The sequence below is a fragment of the Monodelphis domestica genome, chromosome 7 (genome assembly GCF_027887165.1).
Source record: "Monodelphis domestica isolate mMonDom1 chromosome 7, mMonDom1.pri, whole genome shotgun sequence".
Lineage (NCBI taxonomy): Eukaryota > Metazoa > Chordata > Mammalia > Didelphimorphia > Didelphidae > Monodelphis > Monodelphis domestica.
In genome coordinates, this window is record NC_077233.1 from 244,874,651 (window position 1) to 244,889,884 (window position 15,234).

Consider the following 15,234-nt stretch of genomic DNA (forward strand, 5'->3'; position numbering starts at 1 on the left):
GATATTTGTTATTTAAGTGACAGTTTAGACTACAGAGGTCAAGCAAATAATGCTGGGAAGGATTATGGTCAGCAACATTCTGAAGTGTGACCCAAACCTGATTAAATAGTAGGGTAACAGAAAACAAAATAAAATAAAACCTTAATAATGTTATGTGATTTTCTAATTCAGCATATACACACATGGATGCTTATATATAGTTTAATGGTGGGATAACTATTTGAGTTTGACCCCACTGGTCAACTAGTTTGCTGATTTATCCATCAGGGCACCTAACAAAAGGATTCATACATGAATTGGGTAGTTATTATGCTTCTCTATGGTTCATTCTAACTCCTGTGTTCACAGTTACTCTAGTTGTACCCAGTCTAGTGATATATTTACAGCTGACATTTGACATGGCCATTTAACTCGTGAACAAAGATTGAAAAAAATGTCTGTATACTGAGTATATTCAATCACTTAGATTCTGTGTGATAATGCTTCATTGGATGATCTAGTGTCTCTGATATCCTTTTGCGTCACTTTCTAGTATAGCCTGAAGAAGTTTTAATAGATAGAAGTCCTCTCACTATACACAACTCTAATACTCTATTGTAGTCTTGAAAATGCTTGCTATGACAAAATAGAATCTCAGGTAAGGCAAAGTGGGGTCTCCATGGGAGGATCACAAGAAAAATTCAAGTGGGAGGAAATAAAAGAATAGGCATGAAAGTATGGATAACTCAAGTCATTGCCCTGCCTTGATATAATATCACACGAACTTTATTATATATGTCCAAGTATGTGTGTGTTTAAAGCATTATTCTAACTGAGCTTCTGAGTTCACCTGCCCATTTGTTCCTACCATTTTTAGAGAAAAGTTAATGGGGCTTTGGTGGGTGTCTACACTTGAAATATCTAGTGATAATAATATTGATAATATTTCTTTGTGAGACTCAATGCAGTTTCCATTGAACCTCCTCATTCTGTTCTGGGTACCTGAAGAATTACCTCATGTGTTTACTGGAAGAGGAGGAATTTTAAAACAGTAACATTTGTCATTGTGTTAGAGAACTGAGTAGCAAAATCAATCACTCATATTGGAAGATACTGTTGATGAAGATTTCTACAGATAAGTCTAGGTTATTTTTGTTTTAAATTCTTACCTCCCATCTTAGAATCAATAGTCTGTATTGTAAGGATTGAGGAGAGACACTGATAAAATCCTAAAGTCTGATGGACAGATCAGCCTGATATAAAAAAGGAAAAATAACAAAATTTAAAAGGAGAAAAAGTTAATACATTGAAATATGTATTATATGATAATATGTGTGCAGCCTATATTATATTATCTGCCTTCCTGGTGATGTAAGAGAAGTGGGAGAGAAAGAGAGAACATGGATTGCAAAATATCAGAAAATGAATATTAAAAAAATTGTATTGACATGTAGTCTGGAAAAAATAAAAATTTTATTATAATAAAAATGCTGCAAAAGAAGACACATCTCTTATACATGAAAAAAACTCATGAAGATAAAGTGAAAAATGGTATGTTTTGATTTCTATTCCAACTGCATCAGTTTTTTCCCCAATATTAGTAGCTTTTTTCATTTTGAGTCTCTTAGAGTTAAATGACAATTAAACAATTCACAGATGATCACCATACATTATTACTATTACTGTGTGTAACATTCACCTTGTCCTACTCACTTCATTTTCCATTGCTTCGCATAAATCTCTTCAAGATTCTTTAATGATTGTGCAATTTGCCATTTTTATGGCATTATAGGATTCTATTACAATCATATACAACTTGTTTAGCCATTTCCCAGTTGATGGACGTCTCTTTGGTTTTATCAAGTTTTTGCCATTACAAAAAGAGCCATTGTAAATAATTTTGTATAAGTTGGTCCTTTCCCCCTATCTTTGGCCAAAAGGTCTCTTAATATTCCTTAAATCTGGAATTGGAGAAACTATGAGAATATAAGTAGTATCAATTTCCCCAGCTAAAACTTCCAAATGAGATTGTAATCAACACTTGACAAACAATGGATGATATCATAATCATAGGTGTTAGTTTTAGTGGCAAGAATCCCAAATATTCTATTGTAATTGATTATATGAAATTTTCAATAGAAATTATTCATTCTCAAGATTTATAAAGTAGTTTCAGAAAGCTTAATATTTCCAGAAAACTGAAGATACACAATTGTATACATTTTATTACATTCAAAAATATATTGGAATCACAATACAAAAAGTAAACATAATAAAATTGCCATTCTTCAACAATGTAGGCAAAAATAATGTGTCTAAGGAAAAATAGTCAAATTTCAAGGTGGATTATTTAACCTCAAGCACCAGAATAAGAAACTGAACATAAATGAATGTTTCTCTATATAAATTGTTTATACTAGAAAACAATGTGTCAAATGCTAAATCAGCAAAGTGTTTCTAGATTCTTTGTTTCAGGTGGCAATAGATTTATAGCCATTAAACTTTTCATAAAATCATTGTAGCAAGTGTCAATACCATTTATGCTAGATATTTTCCATTTTCCATTTCTGATGGCTTTTTTTCAGTACATAGAAAGTTAATGTGTAGTAGTTTTTGAGGGTAAGACACTAACCAGCGAGAGGAAAGGTTTCTTGAAGGAAGTGACACTAGTAAAACCTTGCAGAGCTTTTTTTTTTTTTTCTCAAGAGGCAAAGGTGATGGAGAGTAATACAGACATAGTAGATAGACTTTATGAAGTCACGAGACAGCAGATGGAATGCTGTATAAGGAAAATGACAAGTAGGCTACCTTGGCTAAAACATGGAATTTTCTAATTAGTCATATAAGGACTTTTAATGTGCAATCAGTCTACAGAGATAGTTTGCAGCCAGATTGTGAAGGAATTTAGATGTTTTCCAAAGAAGTTCATTTTTTTTTTCTTGAATGCATTGGTGATCCACTGAAACTTCTCCAATTGCAGAATCACATATTGAGGCCTGAGTTTAGGAATATCAATGTGGTTGCTCTAGAGGCTGCATTAGAGAAAAGATAGTCTGGGTTTAGGGAAACTAATTAGGAAGGCAATGAGGGATTAGGGGTAAAGGGTTATTATGAGTAAACAAAAATGGGGGCATGCATTGAGGATAAAAAATTGATAGAACTGGGATTGGTTGGATATGGGGTATGCAGGGGAAGGAAATATCAGAGAAAAAAATAACATGTAAATTGCAAACCTGGGATTCCAGAAGAATGGTAGTAGCCTCAATAGAAATGAAGTAAAGAAGAAAATCTTAGCTAGCCATGTTGAGTTTGAAATGCATATGAGACATTCAGGTAGGCATGTCCAGCAGGTAGCTGGGGTTATAATACTAGGTCTCAAGGGATATATGAATAGGATTCAGATTTAAGTCACAATTACTTGATAATTGATAGTGTCATTTTCCCAGGGGGAACAAGTATAGAATTAAGAAAAAAAAAAGCTTTAGGACAGAACTCTGTGGGACACCCATACAAAGGGTTGGCATATGGTTGATGATTCTGTAGACATAATAAAAAGGATTAGTCAGCCATTTGGGAAGAGAACTTTTCTTAATAAAGCAGGGTCAAGGAAACTTTAGAAGAGAGAAATGTTCTCCAATAATAGGAGGTGGTCAATAGTCAAATTCAATTGAGGTCATGAAATATGGGCACTACCAGAAAAGCACAGTGTTTAGTCATAATCTTTTGTTGTCCTTGGAGGAAGCAATTTGAATGAAGTGAAGAAATTTGACATTAGAAGCCAACTGCAAGGTGTTAAGAATAAATGAGGGCAGCTAGTGGGCACAATGGAGAGAGTGTGGAACCTGAAGACTCATCTTCCTGAATTAAAATCTAGCCTCAAACACATACTAGCTTTGTGACCCTGGGTAAGTCTCATAACCCTGTTTGCCTCAGTTTCCTTATCTGTGAAATGAACTGAAGAAGGAAACAGCAAATGAACCCAGAATCTTTTGTCAAGAATATTCCAAATGGGATCATGAAGGGTCCGACATGACTATAACAACAAAACCAATTAGAATAAGTAGGAGAGGGCAGCCAGTTGATTGAGTGGATTGAGACCCATATCTAGAGATGGGAGGACCTGGGTTCAAATGTGACCTCAGATGTTTCATAGCTGTTTATCCCTGGCCAAATCACTTAATCCCCATTGCATGGTGCATAACACTCTTCTGCCTTAGAACCAATATATAATATTGATTCTAAGATGGAAGATAAGGGTTTAAAAATAATAAATGGGAGATTAGAAAGTAGAAGTATGCCTTGGGGATGAGTCCTTCATATGATCCTTTATATCTAGTCCAGTTCTAGCCAGGCTTTATTTTCTTTTCATCTTCTCAAAAAGCACCTTGATGTACAAACCAGAGAACATGTCATGGAAGACATAAACCTTTAAATTCTTTCCTCACTATCTGGGTGTAAAGTTTGAACTTTGTCTCCTACCAAGAAAAAAAAATCCCAGCTTTTATTTCTGGGTATTGTTTCTCTCTATTAGAATATAAGCTCACTGAGGGCAAGGAATGTCTTATAGTTTTGTTGTTGTTTGTCTTTTTGTATTTGTGTATCTCAGCCTTTTTTCAGTTCTTGGCTCAGAGTAAGAATTTTAAAATGCCTTCTCATTCATTAATTAATCTGTTCATTCAGTTACATTCAATTGGTGGCATTGGGTTTTATTCTTAGGGTGTAAGAAACAGCATGGTAATTTAGCAGATTGTGAGATCAAGTTTTTTTTTTCTTTAAGAATGGGGATGATTCATGATTCAGTCATGTTTTAAGCAATAGGAAAGAGGTTAAAAATTAGGAAAAAAGAATGGATAATTGAAAGTGAGGATGTATGAGGGTATGTTGTCAATAGTACAAGTTAAGTGGGTGATATTGTCAAAGAAATTTAATTCTTCATTTTGTGAGATTTAAAATAGTGAAGCCCATAAACTGTAGTGAGTTAAAATGGTGGAAGATATAAATTATGATAGATATAAGAGAGGGTGAGTAAATTTGACCGCAGAAATATGTTTCACTACAATGTCTTGGTTTTTAAATCAAATATAAGGTGGTCACCAGGGAAATATTCCCAATTATTCAAATATCCAAGTCAATTGGGTTTTATAGATATTTTAATTAACAATACAATGAGTAATCAAAGAAAGAGAGAGAGAGTAAGAAAGGAATAAATATGAAGGGCCTCAAGCCAATATGGCCTAGACCTGAGTCTTAAGAGAGAAATCAATCAGTTTTTTAACACTCACCACAAGGTCTGACTAAACAAGGATTCTAGTGACACCAGGCCAGCTCCATCTCAGCTGACTTTACCAGAGAGCCTTCCAGCCAGAGACTGTTCCAAAGGGCCTTTTTCTCAAGAGCCTCTCTCAAGAGATTCTTCCCAAGCGATCCTCATCAGAGATCCTCCAAAAGGATTTCTCCAAAAGGATATCTTCAAGAGATTCTGCTTTTTCTTATATAGGGGTTTTTCTCCCATGTCACCTCCCCTAAGTTCCTACATCTACCAATCACTGTAGATGCTTTCCAAAGGACTGCCCATCTGAATTCCTGCTAAGTGGACAAATCTCCTCAGTAAGTCTGAACCAGTGAAAACACAGCTGAGTCAACTAATCTCATTAAGACAAAACTTGCCCGACCCTTTTAGGTACCTAGCATCTCATTGTATCAATTCTAAAAACAGGCCTGCCTTATTATAAGCATGGGTCCAAGTATTTTCATTGTTTAGCAAGGATTTTTTTTTTCCCTAAAGCAGTCTTAAGTACAGTTGGAGTAGAGGTCCTTCCATTTCTGATCCTGGCGAGTTCTCACATCAAAATGGGGAATGTTTCTCAGTAGGGAATTTGTTCCAATTAAGAATTCCCTGAGGGAGAAATTTTTTAACATTCACAAGTCTGAGATATTTCAAGATTTACAATTTGAGGTAGGTAATATAGTTATTATTACCCCATTTTTCAGTTGAGGAAACCAAGGTAAAGTATCAAAAGTAGGATTTGAACCCAGTTCTTTTAGATTACAAATCAAACCTTCTAACTTCTTTATCACATTGCCTCTCAAAATATTTATGAGAAAAAATAGGTCATCAATATAAGGAATGAGTGAATGTGAACTAGAAATGGCCTCTTTTCCAAATCATAGGTACATTGGATCAAACATCAAAACAGAATATAATCAACATTTCTAACTTCTTTCTCTTACTACCTCTAAGTAAAAAGAATGCCATTTATGGAGACAAAAAAGATTAAGTATAGGGAGCAAATGAATGTAAAAGAGAAATGCCTTCTTTCTTTCTCAGATCCTCTGTAAAATAGGTAAAAGGCTCAAGAAAGATACAATGATGGGTAGTCAGTGATATGTGTTTTAATGAGAAGATAAAATGGATTTATTATTATACCCTGCCTATTCCAAACCACTATTTTTGTTTAAGACACCACTATCCTCTTGCAATCTCCCAAGTTTATAATCTCAGCATTATAATAATCCCTCACTTTCCCTTACCCTACATATACAAACAGTTGTAAAATCTAGTCTTTTTCCCCTTTATAGCATTTAATCATATCTCTCTACTTTTATTAATACTATGTTATTTCAGACTTTTACCAGCTATTGCTATTATATTACAAGCTCCCTGATGGTAGGAATTCTCTTTTGCCTCTTTATCTTCATTGCTCAGCTTAGTGCCTTGCATAGTGTTATTGTTAAGTCATTCAGCACTCTCTGATTTTTCATGACTCTGTGGACTGTACTGTCCATGGGATTTTCTTGGCAAAGATTTTGGAATGATTTGTTATTTCTTGTTTTCCAGGGAATTAAGGCAAAGAGTGATCCTGTTACTTTCCCAAGGTCACATAGCTGCTAATTGTCTTAAACCAGATTTAAATGCAAGTGGTGAACTTAAACACTGACTCCAGGCTCAATATTCTATATACTGAACCACCAAACTGTAATAGGGAACTGTCCTAGAGTAATGTGAGATGATATACCCACCCAAAAACTCCCTAAGACCAGTAAAGCACAAACCCCTTGGCTTGCAAAAGACAAAATTTATTTTATAGAGGGACTAAGGAAAACTGGTAGGTAAGACCCTAACTCTCTTAAAAACTAAGCTCCACCCAACTTCTACTTCTCCTACAAAAGGAGAGTCTTTGTTCTCTTCTCTGGGCTTTGCCTACAGCTTCTTGCTGTTATCTAAAAAATCCCAAACCCTATCTGAATCTAACCTGATCTGCTAATCTGTGATTAACAAAAAAAAAAGAAAGAAAGAAAGAAAGAAAGAAGGAAGGAAGGAAGGAAGGAAGGAAGGAAGGAAGGAAGAAAGGAAGGAGAGAGAAAGAAAGAAAGAAAGAAAGAAGAAGAAAGAAAGAAAGAAAGAAAGAAAGAAAGAAAGAAAGAAAGAAAGAAAGAAAGAAAGAAAGAAAGAAAGAAAGAAAGAAAGAAAGAAAGAAAGAAAGAAAGAAAGAAAGAAAGAAAGAAAGAAAGAAAGAAAGAAAGAAGGAAGGAAGGAAGGAAGGAAGGAAGGAAGGAAGGAAGGAAGGAAGGAAGGAAGGAAGGAAGGAAGGAAGGAACGAAGGAAGGAAGGAAACCTGGGGTTGGCTGCGCTAAGTAACTCAAAATCCCAGATGAAAATCTTTGGATTACTTTAGCTCAAGAGGATCTCTGGAAGATGAATCATTGACAGATGATCCCTGTACTCAGGGAAAAATGGTTCTCTCCAAAATAGATTATCAACCAAGAAGTCAATCATTTCTCCAAGAAATTATGTCTATCTAGGTAAAATCTATCAGAGCAAAACTTTCTTCCAGATTGGTGAAAATCCAGGGAGAGAGTACCAATGACAGTTAATTGCGAGTAAGACTCTCAAAATCCTCTCCTCAGAATGCCCTCCCAGGGCTTGTATCCAAATTTATTTCTTCTTCCTGAAATTACTCTATCCCTAAGTTAGAGAGGGAGAGGAAGTTAATTAGTTGCAGAGAGTTGCAAAAGGCTTTTGTCTCTGGGTCTCCTGGGAAGAGGATGTGTTAGCTAGCTCTCTCTGGTTGGGTACAGAGAAATGGATTTAAGGCCTTAACAGCCTTATTGATTATTGGTATCTTGGGTAGATAGGTAGGTAGATAGTCATTATATTATTAGATAGCATAGGAAAGTAGGTGAGGGCTTCAGACTAGCAGAAGACACTGCCCTAGAAGGGAGATAGATTTAGGGTTTTTTAGAACAAATTTTAGTCAGGATTGGGATCTTAGGTATAGTTATAATCTATTATAAGATTACTCTCATTTTACTCCATCCTATTTCCTATTCATATTTTCCTAATAATAAACTAAGTGTTTGGTGTTTAAGAAGCTCTTCTCCCGATTTGTGTTCAAACTCCTACCCCCCATAATTTAACTCTTCACAGGATGAAATATAAACTCCTTTGATTAGTTGATTACCCTGTCAGAAACCAACTTCTGCTCATCCTTTCAGCCTTATTCAACATTACTCCCCTTCCTATCCTATGTAATCTAGCTAAAATAACCAATATTTTCCCTCACACATTTCACTGCTTCTTTCATCTGTCTTTGTGCCTCTGCACCATCCTTCCAATAACCTTTTTTTCTCACCTACATTTCATAGAGTCCTTCATTTCTTTCAAGGAAGGATTCAAAGACCACCTTCTATAGGAAGGTCTTCCAGATTTTCCAAAAAAACTTCCTCTCCCACACCATCTCATATTTCTTTCTATTGACTCTTTCCACATAGCATTTTTAGATAGTTGGGAGTCAGTGGTTTTTCAGTTCTTGATGACCCCATTTGGGGTTTTCTTGGCAATGATATTGGAGTGGTTTGCCATTTCCTTTTTTAAATAATTTTTCAGATGAAGAAAATGAGGCAATTAATGTTAAGTGACTTGCCCAGAGTCACACAACTAGAAAGTATCTGAGGCCACATTTCAAATCAGTTCTCCCTGACACTTGATACAGCACTCTATCCATTAGGTCACCTAAATGGTTGGTCTTCATATACTTACTTATGTCTTTATTTTCTGTAATTATTTCATTGTTAATATTTGTTCTCCAACATCTGGAAAATGCTTGGCACAAAGTAGAAGTTTAATAAATGCTTATTGATTGATTGAAAGTTAGGTATTAAAGTGAATTGTTGAAGGAAAGAGTCTTCACAATTATCTCATTCGATTATTCTACATTTTAGAGATGAGGAAACCAAAGCCCAGAAAAGGTAGAATGAGTTATCTAAAGACACTAAATACCCTCCCCCGCCCCCATTGACTTTCAATCCAATGATCTTTTCATTTTATCTAGAAGTAGCTAAAATTCTATATTTAGCCCTATTTCTAGCCTATCATAATACCTAAAATTGCCACTTTTTGATACTTTTTTGGTTAAAATAATGAACCCCAAAATTGATTCATATTTATTTGAAAGCATAAAAATAAATATGTAGGATGAACACTCAGAATGGGAAGCTCTGTGTTAATGGATCTTAACACTATTCTCTTTCACCAGATGCACAATGCTAATTCATTGCTCAATAGATACTTGAACTCATTCTTTTCTTATCATCAGTGCAGATTACAATCCACTTAGATCATGCCATCCTATGCAATTGATATTTTCATTTGCCCATTTATCCTTCCCAGAATAGTAATATATTTCATACAAAAAGGCATTATTGATATACTTTGTGAAATGCTGGTTCACAGTCAGTATTATGTTACAGTCAGAATACCAGGGATTAATTAATGACTTTTATTATTACCAGTTTTGTGACAATGATTGAGTCCCTTGATTTATCAAAGTTTCAACTCTGTCATCTCTAAAATGGCTATTTTAACAACTGCACTACCTCCTTCCTAGGATTGTTTTTAAGAAACTGTTTTGTAACATGAAAACACTATATCTATATCAACATATATACATAATACTTATATATGTAAAATATTAACCTAGTTGTTGAATGGATTCATAAAATAATCATATGCAAGTATTTATTGTGTGATAACTATGTGGTAGGATAGTTGCTGAGTATAAAATGACAAAAATTGAATTTTCCTCTCAAGTAATTTATATTTTCACAAAATAAAGATATTTCAAATCAATATTGAATAGATAAATGCAAATTAAAACAACTTTGGTACATTCTCACACCTAGCAGATCGGCTAACATGACAGAAAAGGAAAATGATGAATTTTGGAGGGGATGTGGGAAAAATGGGGCAGTAATGCATTGTTGGTGGAGTTGTGAACTGATCTAACCAATCTGGAGAACATTTTGGAACTATATGCTATAATATTTATTGGGAAAATGTGTGGGATTGAAGAACAGGGGATACTGAAAGTTTTGTAGCAGGGAATGGAGGAGTTGAAGGGAGAGAGGGAAAATGACTGCTGGTGAGGTAAAAGGAGAGAGATGGCCTCTGCTGAGAGGCTATTTTTGAAAAATGGGGTTCCTGAGAAATGGGCCACTTATGATAACCTGAATTACCCCCAAGCAGGTAAGCATGGACCGTCCTGAGGGACAAGCCTCCCCCCCAGACCAAGGATGTCTAGCAGGGGTCCAATAAGGACTGTTTATAGTTGGATGGCTGTCATGAGGTTCAGCTCCCTCTATGTCCCCTGAAATTTTAGTCCTCTTAGGTGACTGTGATATTCAAATAAAGATAAATTTTAACAACAAGTTTGGATTGTGGAGGTATCAGGGAAGTAGTAGTAGTCTCTCGGTAACCTAGGATGACGATTGTCTTTGTGCGTTTTCATCTATGATAGATGAGTGTGCACAAAGACACTTGTGTGTGGAGATTTAAGTGGAAAAGTCGATGCACAGACAGTCCTACTCTCTCAGCGTTGGAAGCCTGGGTCCAGTGGCACGAAAAGTTGTTACACCTGGAGACTTCTTCAGCTGCATTGGATGGCTGTGTTGTCTTTTGTGCTCCAACATGCCCTGAGCACTCCACAGTGCTTTGCTGCATCGCCATCTCAGCCGTTGAAACTTCTTATTGGTTTCTTCCATCTGTTCAGCCGAAGCAGTCTTCACATGCTGGGTGAGCAAGGCTCTGGTTCACCAGGGGTCTACGACCTGATGGCTACTCTCACAAGGTTTAGCTGGCCTGTCAAAGCCATTGCCTGGGGTGTGGCCGCTGCTGCATGCTAGCAGCTACTAGGAGCCACAAGTGAGAGCTGGGTGTCAGGTGGGGGTCAGAGGCTGGAGAGCTGCCCTAGAAGGGCACGACACACCCTCCATACCAGAGATACTACCCCTCCCTGAGAGAAGAGGGAATAGGAATGTCCCTAGATGAGGTTTGAGACTCAGCTTTTGAGCTGAGGCCAGGCCTCACAAGCTGGTGGAGGGTTTCTGTTATTCCTTTCTATGCTAATATATGCTAGTTTTCTTAATTTCAAAAGTCTTGGCAGTAGATAGTGAGACCTAAAGACCAGCTTTACAGTTCAAACTGTTTCCCTTAAATCCTTTTGTCTGTTGAACACGATCACAGGAATCCAGGTAGAGCACACCACAGGAAATTTCAGGAATAGAGCCACTTCTATCCATAGACAGGGAGCAAGGCTCCAGGAAGGAAGTGCTAGTCACAAGACCAACTGCCACGCCCAGCTTCCCCTTTCCCCACCATCTGTCAGTCTTGTCAATATCTTCTCCCTAACACTCCACCTGCTGTTGGTTCCAACTCAGTGGCAGAAAATCCAGAACTTGTTTTAGTTTTCCTTTCCACAATGCAATGGATTTAAAATTGTGCTACCCTTTTATTCAGCAATATCACTACTGTTTGCATAGAGATAAAAAAAGAGAAAAGGACCTATTTGAACAAAAACATCTTATATATTTTTGTGGTGGTAAAGAATTGGAAACTGAGGGAATGGTCATAAATTGGGAAAAGACTGAGCAAGTTGTAGTATATGACTGTAATGGAAATAGTATTTTGGTTAGAAATCATGAACAGGATCATTTCAGAGAAACCTGGGAAGACATTCATGAAGTAATGTAGAGTGAAATGAGCAGAATCAGGAGAGTATTGTACAAAGTAGCAACACTATTGTATGATACAAAGCTATGAAAGACTTAGCTACCCACAGAAATACAATGATTCAAGACAATCCCAAAGGATCTATAATGGAATAAAGTATCTACCCCCATAGAAAGAAATGATGGAGACTGAATACAAGTTAAAGAAGACCATTCTTCAGTTTATGTTCTTCATTTTTTAAGTCTCCTTCCACAACATGATGACTACGGAAACATTTTTTTAATGGTACATGTCTAACAATAAGAAAATTGTTTACCATGTTGGGATGGCTGAGGGAAGGAAAAGAATGGGGAGCTAATTTTCATAGAAAATAAAATGTCCCAAATTGCTTTTACATATGAGTGGGAAAAATAAAATATTTATAAAGAAAAGAGAGGGAAATATTGTTTATATTCACAATGCAGTTAACCTCACATCTATTGTGAGGAATGTACTTTGAACATAAAAACTGTACATAGATATAAATATTATTCTGTAATTTGAAAGGATTCATAAAGCAATAAATCAATAAGCATTTATTAAGTGTCTGTCATGTGCCAGGCACTGTTAGGTCCTAAGTAAACAAAGTAAACAGTTAAAGACTTTTTGTGCTCAAGTTGCTTACACTCTACAGATGTAGACAGATTGTTGCTAAATTCACAATGTAATTAGTATAGAACTTTACTAATACGTTTGTGTTCTTTCAAAAAAACTTTTTGTTCTCCATGAACTCTGCATAATCATGTATTATATCTAGACGTATTTTTTTTAAAAAGACAACAAGAAACAACAACCACAACAATAGCAAATTTTCTTCTTAACCAAGGCAAGCACATAGAAAAGCTAGGGTAAAGAGACTAAAATGTGTCCTAAAAATTATAGTATAGAAATCTTGGGTGGAAATTTTTAATCATTAAGTTTTTCTGTGGAGTGTCCTTTGATCCTTTTGCATCTCAATACTCTAAATGTTAGAGTATTACAATTTCCCTGAGAGAGGTGTTAATCAGTGAGAAGATGCATTGCATAAGAAAAAAAGCCAAAGAAAAGAAACAGTTTTATAAGGCATAGAATGCATAGTTTCTTTTGCTGTCATTGATTTCTTTCTGTGTACCATGCTATGAATTTGTATAATTTCAACATAGAATTCTTTCCTGGTGTGATTGTTTAGAGGTCTGAATTTCCAACTTTTCATTAGAGATGGTTCATTTCTTCTTTCTTGTTTACATTTAGCATTGTGCTGATAAATCTCTCCACTGTAGCGCAAGGGAGTTCTAAGGTTATAAATTCTAGTTTAAGTGCATGTTCTGTTTTAGCTTTAGCCTTAGAATCCTAGTATATGTATACTCCTTTTTATTCTCAGTGATTCTGTAGACTTGTAATTCTTTTTAATACAGAGTGTAAAATATAACCCATATGTGATCAAATTACATCATGCCATTTTATTGTTTACTTGTTATAGGTGAATTTTGACTTATGAATACCTGACTTGTCAATATTGCATGTCATCAGGGGCAGATACAGGTTCAGAGGTTCACAAAAGGTACCTGGGATATAGGAATTATTTAAAAAGTATTAAGTAAATTGAAATGAAGTATCAGGGACTTTACTTTAGTACTATTGGAATTGGGAAGGTTAATTCTTATAAAGGAAGAATAATGAAATCTTATGAACGGCCTAATACAAATTCTCTAAAAATGCCATATATGGTGAAGTTTTGCATATTATATAGTGTTCAGGGATCATATTGTATATAATCCTTCTCATATATACCTATATTATATGTAATAGGCCATTGATGATAGAAATAATCAATTTGTCTTTAAGAGAAAAATAGCAGCCTAGAAATTATTAACCTTAATAGCATAAAAAGACTGTTATATAAATTACTTTCTTGTGAGAGATGAGAGGATTATACTTTCCCATTTCAGTAAAACAAAAAGAAAAATAAATAAAACTGAAGACCATGTTTATGATCAGAAGTGTAAACATTTCTATGCAGCAAATGTAGCCCAAAATAGATTTAAAAGTAAATATTAAAATCTAATACAATATAGAAAATGTTCATTTTTTCCTAGGTCAATATTCAGTTTCAGAGATTTATTTATATTTTAATTTAACAACACTACATTAGAGAAATGAGTTGAACTCAGCTTGTGAATGTTGTCCTTTTCAAAATTCTTGAGAAATAACTATTATCCTGAGAGAGCTGAATTGTGCAAACTGCATTAACAGAGTTGAGTAGAAGTTAGCAATTCCAATTAATGATTAGAAGTTATATTGACTATGATGTGTTTCACCATAACATGTTGATAGAATATTTAAATGTATATTGTTGTTGTTTGTTCCATTCCTACTAAATTAGATAGCCAGTAACATTAAAGTTTCTTTAAACCACTGAGATGAAATGGTTTGAAGAGAGAAAGTTTATGGGATGTGAAAAATAAATTTCTCTGTTTTATTTTATAAATTGTGGTAGATGTGAAAATGTGGATTTCCATTAATTAATGAGGGAATATGAGACCATTTAATTGGTTGTCTTGGAACCCAGGTAGATATAGTCATTGCAATTCAAGTAACAGACTGATGGGTTGAATTCGGCAATCCAGAAGACACCAGAACAATCATAAACACAACAATAATGTGTAGGACTATTCTAGACAGTTTTGTTCGGTCATCTTATAGCTCTTGCAAACAACCTTTACAAAGATCAGTGAATCCTATCTAGAATGTGCCCTAAAATCTAATACCTTTGGTTCAGCATCTCTAGTGATAAAAGATTTATTACTGTTTGGCAGAAAGTAGGTATAGACATATTTTACAACATTAACTAAGATAAGATTAAAATGGATATGTGATCTAGACATAAAAGTGCATACCATAAACAAGTTAGAATAGGGAATATACTTTAAAATTTAAGGAGAGGAGAGGAGAGGAATTTATGAGTCAACAAGTGATGGAGAACATTGTAAAACATAAAATGGATAATTTTGAGTGCATTAAATTGAGCAGTTTTTATACAAATAAAATAAACATTCCCAAGATTAGAAAAAAGCTGGCAATTGGGGGGGGGATTTTATAGGCATCCCCTTCAAATAGAGGCCTCATATCTAAAATATATAGAGAATGTTGTCAGATTTAAAGAATAAGAGCCATTCCCCAATTGATAAAGGGATAAAAAAAATATAAACAGAAAATTTTCAGATGAAGAA